The following is a 9,885-nucleotide window of genomic DNA, read 5'->3' as shown; positions in this document are numbered from 1 at the left end:
CAGAAGAAGTATGGACAGGTAACCCAGTTAATTATAATATGTTACGCATATTTGGTTGTCCTGCTTATGTACATGTACCCAGTGATGAATGGTCTAAGCTTGATCCTAATTCGAAGAGGTGTATCTTAATTGGATATACCAAAGGTGTGAAGGGGTTCAAGTTTTGGGATCCAGTTTCCAGAAAGGTGGTGTTGAGCAGAGATGCAGTGTTTGATGAAGATTTCATGATGAAACAGTCAGTTTTGAAAGAGGTGCCCATGCCAAATGGAGATACTTTGGGATCAAATATGATTCTAGTGAGCAATGAAATGGTTCAGGTGAACCATGCACTAGTTCAAGTCAAGAACATGATGATTCTCAAGCGGAGAGTTCAAGTGTACAAGAGTATCTACATGCTAGAGACAGTGATAGACGTCCTATCAAACCTCCAGAGAGATGTGGCTTTGAGAATATGACTTCAGTTGCTCTCCATATCAGGTCAGGAGATCCATGTAGCTTTCAAGAGGCTATAAACAGCCAGGAGAAAGAACAATGGATGGGTGTCATGATGGAAGAGGTGGAGTCTTTATAGAAGAACCAAACTTGGGAGCTTGTTCCATTGCCCCCAGACAAGCGTGCAGTTGGGTGCAAGTGGGTGTACAAGAGGAAGCCAGCAGTATCAGAAAAAGAAAGGGGAAAAGTTCAAGGCTCATTTTGTAGCAAAAGGGTATTCACAACAGAAGAGGATCGACTACAATGAGATTTTCTCCCTAGTGGTGAGACACACTTCTATCATGATAGTGCTTGCCTTGGTAGCCAGTCGGGATATGCACTAAGAACATATGGATGTGAAGACTGCCTTTCTCCATGGTGAATTAGAGGAGAAAATTTACATGACACAACCAGAGGGGTTCAGTGCAGCTCGAAAGAGTCACTTGGTTTTCAAGTTGAAGAAATCTCTGTATGGGTTGAAGCAGTCTCTCAGACAATGGTACAAGCGGTTTGACACTTATATGTTGAAGCTTGATTATAAGTGTTGTGAGTATGATTGTTGTGTTTATGTCAGAAGCCTTGACGATGGTTCTTTTATTTTTCTGTTACTTTATGTTGATGATATGTTGATTGCTGCTAATCATTTGAGTGATATCAATGAGCTGAAAGTCATGCTAGGTAAGGAGTTTGACATGAAAGATTTAGGGGCTGCTAGGAAGATTCTTGGGATGGAGATTCACAAGGATAGGAGAGCTAGAAAACTATGGCTCTCCTAGCAAAGCTATGTTGAAAAGATCTTAGAGAGATTTGATATGAGCAATGCTATGAGCATTCCATTGGCAACTCACTTCAAGCTTTCCCTAGATCAGTGTCCAAAGACAGATGAAGAGAAGAAATACATGTCAAAGGTTTCATATGCCAATGTAGTGGGTTGCTTAATGTATACTATGGTTTGTACTAGACCGGACTTGGCACAAGCAATTAGTCAAGTATGCAAGTACATGTCGAAACCAGGGAAGCAACATTGGGAAGCAGTCAAATGGATTTTCAGATATTTGAAGGGGACTACAGGTCTCGGTATCATGTTTGGCAGCCAACAGAGTAAGCCTTCAGTTATTGGTTATGTTGATTCGGACTATGCAGGAGACTTGGATGATAGAAGGTCCACAACGGGGTTTGTCTTCACCCTTGCAGGTGGACCAATTATGTGGAGATCATCAGTTCAGTCTGTTGTTGCTATGTCCACAACTGAAGCAGAGTACATGGCAGCTGGTGAAGCTTCTAAGGAAGCCTTGTGGCTTATGGGACTAGTAAATGAGTTAGGTTCAGTTATTGGTTACGTTGATTAAGACTATGCAGGAGACTTGGATAATAGAAGGTCCACAACGAGGTTTGTCTTCATCCTTGCAGGTGGATCAATTATGTGGAGATCATCAGTTCAGTCTATTGTTGCTATGTCCACAACTGAAGCAGAGTACATGGCAGCTGGTGAAGCTTCTAAGGAAGCCTTGTGGCTTATGATGGGGCTGGTAAATGAGTTAGGCATTTAGCAAGGTGGAGTTTCGCTGCATTGTGACAGTCAGAGTGCTATCTTCTTGGCAAAGAACCATGTGTATCATGATAGGACTAAACATATTGATGTGAGATTTCACAAGATTATAGAGTTGGTAGCTCGTGGACAGATACTATTGCAGAAGGTTCACACTTCAGAAAATGCAGCTGATATGCTAACCAAACCGGTTACCGTGGACAAGTTCAAGCATTGCCTGAGCTTGCTGAACATTCAGTGATGCTGGACTATGGAGCACCCACAACCCAATGGTGGAAGATGGAGATTGATGATATTCGTCAAGGTGGAGATTGTTGTGCAATGACTCATATATCTAGATAACAACAATACAAGTTATGGGTTTGGGATGATGTAAAGGGGTTGAGGTAGAGATATATATATTTATGTTATGTAAACATAATGTAACAAGAAGAAGAATAGTCAAACACTAATCCTTATTCTCTAATAATATATAGTGGTAGCCGTTCAACGCTCTCGGGGACGTAGGCACAATTGGCCGAACCTCATTACCAAATCTTTTGTATTATTCTCTTGTCTCTATACTCTTTACTATTTGATTGTTCGCTTATTCCCAACAAAAAAATTAAAAATGATAAACAATTTCTATCTCCTATAGCCAAAGGCTCATGCCCAAATTCATTCCACACTTTTATGTTGTGGAAATCCTTGCCCAAACTCCATCAACTCAAATAATATCAACATTCACCACCCAACTATTGTTCTCTCTTCTCAAGATCAAAGTCTAGTCCTCAAATCCCTCCTCCAAACCTATAATCGTTAGTATAGGCCAAATCCATAAACAAGCTATGTTTTATCCCTATGCTCTTGTACTTTCATTTGTTTTAGTTGTTGAATGTTATTAGAAGCTTTCATATCACCGTTTGTGTTGAAATACATGGCTTATTCAAAAGCGTAGTTATTATGCATTATAACAACGGTGCTGGGCAATGAACCACAACGTAATTGCAGTGAATTGTGGCAACTACATTTCTGTGTTGACAATGTTAATTTGGGGAAGAATTTCTAGACAAAAAATGTAAAAGTAATTGGGCTGTGAGAGTTTAGGGAGAAGAGTGAGAAACTATTTTCTATTTTTAATAAATCAATTTACTAAAGTAATCTTGAGATTTTTTGTCCACGTGCAAATTGCTAACATGTTCATTTACAAACAAAAAGTGAATATATAAATTAATAAAAATAACAACCATGTAGTTAATATACAAACTTGATTAAAATAACAACTCACCCCAAAAGGTGCCAAATAAATATGAGTGAAGATAAAAAATTTAAGTTAGTATAAAATGTTTAATGTGTAAAAAGAAATGAAACAAGAGAAAGGATAATTGCCCATATAGTCAACACTTATAGACATGTATCTCTTAAAAAAAATCCTCAATAGAGTTGCCAACTCTCATGCCTAACTAGGTAGTAAAAAACTTACAATGGTGTCTTCACCTATTGCACCTAACTTTTTTATTAAACGATGATTACACGACTTACGATGAGGGAAAGGGAAATGTTATCATCTTCCAAATTGTTTGAAGTAGCCAACTCATTTTGTGGTGAAAACGTAGAAATACTCTTTTGTGCTAGATATTGGAATGTGTTGGTCTTTAATTTCTAGACCTGGACTAGAGAGTTAGAGAAATTATTAGCACTTCATTTATCCTTACTAGACCACACCGTCACTAATTGTATAGACTACTTTATACCCTAAAGTTATATGGTTATTTTTAATTATTTATAAACGAAAAATATATTTTCATTTTTGTGTCTTATGAGATTATATTTTGCTCTTGCATATCCCCATGAACAATACAGAATCAAAACTACATAATTTCAAAATTCTACACATAAAATGTTGGATTGGTTGAGTGAGTTATTTATTTTTAGGAACAGAATCGGCAAACTTTGATCGCTCACAGGTTGAGTTACGTAAAAAATGAATTTTTACAACCTTTCCTCCATCATTAACGTGATTATTATGTTTTTTTACTTTTTATAATAGTTAAGAAAGTATTCGTTTTTATTTTATGTTTACATTCATTTTTATTGTTGAAATTTTTTTTCTTTTATTTTTATAATTGTTTATTTTATTATTTTTTATTAAATTTCAAATAAAAGTAATGTGTTATAACTATTCTCTACTCAAAGACGATATGAGAGAAAGACATGCATCATTATCTTCCTTTCACCTTTTTAATTTAAGAAATTAGTGACAAAGACATTAAATTTATTATTCATTTTTAAAACACCATTTGTTTTTTATTATCAATAATATGATTTTTTGTCTAAAAAGGTTATAATAATACTTTATTAATTATATGTTTATTAATTAGATATTACTCAAATTATTATTATATCTATTATTATTATTATGAATTATCATTATTATAAAAATAAAATAAGCAAAAGAAGAAATGAATCATGTAGCAAAGAAACTAAAATAGTAGTATTTAATGTGAGGATTTCTAAGCGCCCATGAAACATGTGATTGACAACATGGTCAACAAAATCATGATAGAAATTCACATGCTAATATTCGATAATACATTGATGGCTACACAACTCTTATTCTCTTTAGTGTGGATTGATTATACAACTTTTAGAGAAAGAATTGTGTTGACCTTGATGGCTTCTATTTACTATATAACAAAATAAACTTTCATCACCTCATCAATTTTCACATGACATCTCCTCCTCCACGTCATCTCATCAATTGTCACATGTCATCTCCTTCTTCATTTTCCCCTCCTAAATGGTTCCATGGTAATCATATGTACCTTCCTATACTATATTTATCTTTCTTGACAATTATTGCATTTAATAAATAATTATTTAATTTTTTATGGCTACATCTTAAATTGCATTTGAATTGTTATTGAGTTCTATGACACTCTCTTTCTCTTCCAACATTCTTTTTCTCTCAACAATCTTTTTTTTTCTCCAGTTTCATTTTATTACGTCTCTTCATTATCGTATTTTTTCCCTCTTTCAATCATCCTCTTTAAAGTGTATTTTTTATTTTGTTTTGTAGACTTGATCTTTAGTATATTTTTCATTGATTTTTTGGTTTATTTTGTAGATCTGTTCTTATTTTATCATTGATTTTTTGTATAATTTTTCATTGATTTCCTTATTTTATAGACGTGTTCTCACTAATTTCATTATTTGTAGATATATTCTTTCATTTATAAGCAAATGTATCTTCCTCAAGGAAGATCAAACCTTCAAAACCTATGGTATGTACCCAATCTCTATTATATTATACATTCACTTATAATATTACATTTATTTGTTAATATATTTATCTCCTCATCTTTTCTCATTGCTCTCATTTTCTCTCTTTATTTATAGTTTGGTTCTCCCCTGAAACATCTCTACAAGTTAATTTTCTCTATCCGCATATCTTATCTTAATTTTAAGCAATCCTCATTATGGACATAAATTTGCAGAATTATAACTAATAAATTTTGATTGTGATTTTCAATTGATTTGATTTATATTTTTTAAAGTTATTTATGATTTCTAAATTTTAGGCAATACTAATTATGTAGATAAACTTGTAGAATTATAACTAATAAATTTGTACAATAATATTTAATTTCATTTATATTTTATTTTATTTGAACATCATAAATAATATAACATATGATTCAAAACTCACGAAGAAATAGAATAGTTTGAATTTTTTGTATAAGTTACATAAATAGAATATAAATTTGTATGAATCAGTTACAAAACGGAAAGATACAGAAATAGAATATAAATTTGCCAATCAGTTACAAAATGGAAAAAATCATTTACCAACATAAATCAAAATATATCAGAAAGAACAATTATTATAAATTATAATGTAATATAATGTAAATCATTTGTTATAAACATGCATTAATTATGATTTAGTTTCTACTTTAAAATTATGTATTAAACTTGTTATGAAACTTTGAAAAATATTTTAAATACATTAAATGGAATGTGTTGTAATTACACATTTAAATAGATCTTGAAACATTATCAATTAATATTATTTAATCATTTTTAAAATATAAATAGTAGAAACCAATCTAATTACTAATAGAAAGAATAAACTATGATATTATAATTAATATGGAAATCTGTTGAAATTTTTCTTCACATAAAAATAATAGACAATGAATTTATTTCATATAAATAACAATTTTTAATACTAATTAGAAGAAATGTAGATAATTCTCTTACGTTCCTGGAATTAAAGAATTTGGGACATTAATAACGAAATAAGGAATTTGGGGCAATAGTAACGATATTTGAGAGTCATGAGATGATATGATAGTTAAGGTAAAAAAGTTGAAGGAATGGGGTGGATGAAGTTGTGAGTTCGAGCCTCACCTATAGCAAACTTAAAACAATAAAATATGAGGTATAATGTGGTTTGATTGTTAGGGGTGGAGTGAATGAGATTTAAGGTTCGATTATCACCCACAATAAATACTAACATATTAATTATTATTAATTGAAAAAATGTGTTATCATATTACAATTAATAAGGAAATCTTTTGTTATTATGTCTGGCATAAAAATGATAAACATTGAATTTATTTCTTAAAAATAACAATTTTTAATACTAATTATTTAAATAGATTTTAAAACATTCTCATTTAATTATTTTTTAAAAATTTAATATCAGAATTCCAATCTTATTATTAATAGAGTGAACTACTGTTGTTAGGACCGGACCGGACGGTCCGACCGTCACGCGGAAGCGGGGACGGTCCCGTACCATCCCACTACCTGGAAGCTCTTCCAAGCCGTTTTGGACCGTGATAAATCCAGTCTAACCGGGTTAGACCGGGAGAAATCGGAATAACCTGGTTGATTAAACCGGCCAGTCTAACTTGCATAAAACCTAGGGAGACAAGCTCTTACACACCTTCGTCGGTACTGGTCGTCGGTCTTGTCGGTCGTTGCTCTCATCATCATTCCTTGTGAATAAGTCTTCTGTAATGTGGGATTAGAACAATCGAATGATGAACAAAAAGAGTAAATCATGGAAAACAAAATAGAGATTAGAAAATGAATGACGGAAACTGTGAATGAGTTTTGTGGGAGTGCAATAGAAATGGAGGAGAATGAAATAGAAACATGGAAGGGGGGAAATAGAAACAGGGAAGGGTGAAATAGAGATGGGGAAAGTGAAAAGTCTCATTATTTTACAGTTTCTCTCTCATGATCTCATTTCACCAACCGTAGGTTAATAACTTAATATATTATATAGTCATGTATGTTATGTATATATTATGTATGATAGTATGTTATGTATATAAGTTAACATAGTGGGTTAATATATTATGTATATAATAACTATATATCCATGTATGTATGACAAATTCTTTGCTCATATCAATACTATCAATGTAACAATGATACTTGAATGAATTAGAATATTTAATCTCTTTGTGAGATAGTTCAAAGTTATGTTTTGATTTATAATTTTAATTGTATAAGACTTAAACTTGTTTCATGCACTTTTATTTTAATTTATATATGTATATATTATATAGAATATGATATTTGTAAGTGTGTTGTTATTCACTTATTTTAATTTATTATATAATGTATAATTATATATGATATTATTATAATAATCTGATCCGACCAGACGGTCTAACCGATTAGAACCTGTATGGGACCTCTTTCGGGTTGACGTCTGACTCGGGTTTCATAACACTGGAGTGAACTATGATATTAGAATTAATAAAGAGATCTCTTGATATTTAATTTATTTCATAAAAATAATTATTTTTAATATTAATTAGAAGAAAAGTTGATAATTCTTAAATGTTTCCTTTCCTATAATTAAGGAATTAGGGACACTAATTATGGAGTGGGGATCCACTTACTCTACTCTAAGAGTAAGTCTTAGAAACACTATCTATCATATTTGTCTTATCAAAATTTATTAAAGACCACTGATTTCCTAACGCAATTGCAAAAAACATTTCATATTTATTTTCCATTCATTAATATTTTCATTTGGCTTTTAATCACACGAAATAAGTTTTTGGTTGTAAAACGAGATACCGTTAATAAATGATAATATATGTCATCTTAAAAATATTAACTATTTGTATTTTTCTATTTTTATAAAAATATTTACTCTAATAAATCAAAATATAAATAGCCTTAAAAATTTATTGTATCATTCCGACTCATTTATTATTTTTTATTAGGTTTCCACAACTCCCGTCATTGTCCTTTGTATATCTTTATTTTCCTTTGATTTCCAAAAACTATGTTAGGTAGCTTACTAGCTCAAAGGCTACAACAATTTGGTTAACAAATAGATCAATAAAGCTGCCTGAAGAGTAGGTTACCAGATAAGGCTATCGAGTTCTTATATGATGACTTAGAAGGCTTGAAAACTCTCCCATGTTTTCAGGACAATAATTTTAAGTGCTCTTTTATATATATTAGTCCTTCGCCGCACTCACTTTTACAATTCTTTTTCTCCCCTCTTTTGTAGCCTTTTGTCTATGTATCCTCTTTCTTCAATTCTCGTTCTATTGGAGATAAAAGCTACCATGACACATTTTGCACATTTTACACATGTGATTAATATCTTAGTTAGTTTGTTAAGAGTTTGTTAAGTTGTTATTTGTATCACAAGTTATCTTTGTATTGTGTATATAAACACATGACTTATAATCCTTTAATCAATCAATGAAGATTCACAATATTCATTTTATGCTTCCGCATTATTTTCGCAATATGGTATGGCTTTGGTAACCGCTGCGCATTCTCTATACTAATTATTATCTTTCGCTTACAAGATCAATAAAGAATCATCTCAACAATTTGACATGAAGCGGAGAAGTTTGTAGAGAGAGAAGATCGAAGGAAAACATTGCTCAAGAATGATGGGTTCTTCATCAAACACCATCAACAACAACGTGCACCTTGTATGTCATTCAAACCCGCTTTTGCTCAAACTTAGGCACTAATTACTCCAATTTACGAGGAAGAAATAAAGAAACATGCAGAACATCTTGCAAATCAAAGCTGCCAGATTCTTTTGAGCAACTGGTTGTTTATATGAAAGATAATCCATATGATGCAAAAAAAGAACTTTTGCATTCATGTTAAGGGGAATGATGGCATTGAGGTTGTATTAGTCTTTTCGAAAGGCACAACCAATTGTTGGAGTGCAGTGATTCTATCCCCCATCTTCTACCAATGTTCAAGATCATCAACATCAACAAGATCAACAACAATAAGATCAACAACAACAATAACAACAAGAAGATCAACAAAAACAACAATCATACATACTCTAATCATCACACTATCAATCTTGTCCAAAGAACAAGAAGTGATGCATTTTCTTGGGTTCTTTTGCATACTCAAAGAATCCTCCAACAATGTAAAACCATGGAAAAACCATGGGAATATGGTCAAGATTTCTGACCAGGAAAATAATCAAGTAGTTGAGAAAATCCAATCACATGAGGATCGAGATTCCGATCCATCACACTGTTATCAAATCAAATTATCAAGCTGGAGTCATTAACATTTATCCTCCAGCTTGAGGGGGGTTATTGGAGATCAAAGCTACCATGACACATTTTGCACATTTTACACATGTGATTAATATCTTAGTTAGTTTGTTAAGAGTTTGTTAAGTTGTTACTTGTATCACAAGTTATCTTTATATTGTGTATATAAACACATGACTTATAATCCTTTAATCAATCAATGAAGATTCACAATATTCATTTTATGCTTCCGCATTATTTTCGCAATACGTTCCTTTGCCTTCTCTCCTTTGATACAACACATGATGGATAACTAAGATAGTGTCAAAA

At 31.9% G+C, this 9,885-nt stretch overlaps 1 long non-coding RNA gene across 1 annotated transcript; it reads left to right on the top strand.

Moving 5' to 3' along the window:
- On the top strand, positions 239-9,031 carry LOC109327399. The gene is made up of 3 exons (XR_002105334.1): positions 239-251; positions 7,843-7,846; positions 8,921-9,031. It is a non-coding gene; the product is annotated as an uncharacterized LOC109327399 (long non-coding RNA).

The sequence above is a fragment of the Lupinus angustifolius genome, chromosome LG15 (genome assembly GCF_001865875.1).
Source record: "Lupinus angustifolius cultivar Tanjil chromosome LG15, LupAngTanjil_v1.0, whole genome shotgun sequence".
NCBI lineage: Eukaryota > Viridiplantae > Streptophyta > Magnoliopsida > Fabales > Fabaceae > Lupinus > Lupinus angustifolius.
Note: the sequence above shows the minus strand (reverse complement) of the source record. Positions and strands in the feature narration are given on the sequence as shown.